General features: G+C 39.0%; 1 long non-coding RNA gene across 1 annotated transcript; it reads right to left on the bottom strand.

Annotated features, from left to right (window-relative positions):
• Positions 1-319: 319 nt before the first annotated feature.
• LOC141659015 (uncharacterized) lies at positions 320-696 on the bottom strand. The gene is made up of 3 exons (XR_012549568.1): positions 667-696; positions 495-577; positions 320-403 (listed from the first exon to the last, which is right to left on the bottom strand). It is a non-coding gene; the product is annotated as an uncharacterized LOC141659015 (long non-coding RNA).
• Between the last annotated feature and the right edge of the window lie 216 nt (positions 697-912).

Raw genomic sequence — 912 nt, forward strand, 5'->3', positions numbered from 1 at the left:
TTGACAATCTCAAGATCCTTAGCTGGAACAAAACGCTCTTGTTAAAGTGGTTTTGGTTTCTAACTAGGGATCCTAGCGCAACTTAGATGAAGTGGTGCAGGGATTACTTTGTCAAATATCAAGACTGTTGGCATTTAACAGCTAATGCCTCTAGAACTTGGAAACTATCCTTGGGAAAAGAGGTGTGTTTATCTCAAATATGGTTGTCTGTCCTTATTCAAAAACTGTTTGTTTACCAAGCAATTTTTGCAGTGGCAGGGCATGAAGTGAAGAGAATAATAATTTAATTAAGAGACGTTAGATGTTGAGGCAGAATCACCTGATAAACTTCCTCAAAATACCCCTCATCTGAACAACCAGTAGCTTGAGAAACAACAAGTTTCCAGAAGGGTCTGCCATCACCCTGTAGCCATTGCATAAGATTCAGATTCAGATTCAGAAGGGGCTCCCATGACTCGATATTATACAAGCGAAACATGTATGTATGTATGTACCTGATAACGAAGTTTGTGCGGCCAAGGAGAAGAAAAGGCTCTCTTGAAACCTTGCTTAATTTCAGAAGCAGACGCATGTAAACCTATAACTTCAGCATTTAAGTGTATGTAGGTAGAAATTAGAGTGGATCAAGAATGGTTTTATTGGGTAATTTCAAAATAAACAACTCACCATATTTAAGGCCAATTTCAGCATAAGTGTTAGGCCCAGTTTAACCTGGTCTGACCATAACCTGGTCCGACTCAATAAAGCTGATTGATTGAGACGAAGACCGGACAAGACTAACTACTATCTAGCTGGTGAAGAATATTATGGCAAGAAGACTACTAAATCCTGGAAGAGAAGCCTGATAGTCAGTATATCATAGCTTGGCGGATTACTAAAAATAGCCTGGATTGAGCAGATAAACAAGAAATG

The sequence above is a fragment of the Silene latifolia genome, chromosome 6 (assembly GCF_048544455.1).
Source record: "Silene latifolia isolate original U9 population chromosome 6, ASM4854445v1, whole genome shotgun sequence".
Classification (NCBI taxonomy): domain Eukaryota; kingdom Viridiplantae; phylum Streptophyta; class Magnoliopsida; order Caryophyllales; family Caryophyllaceae; genus Silene; species Silene latifolia.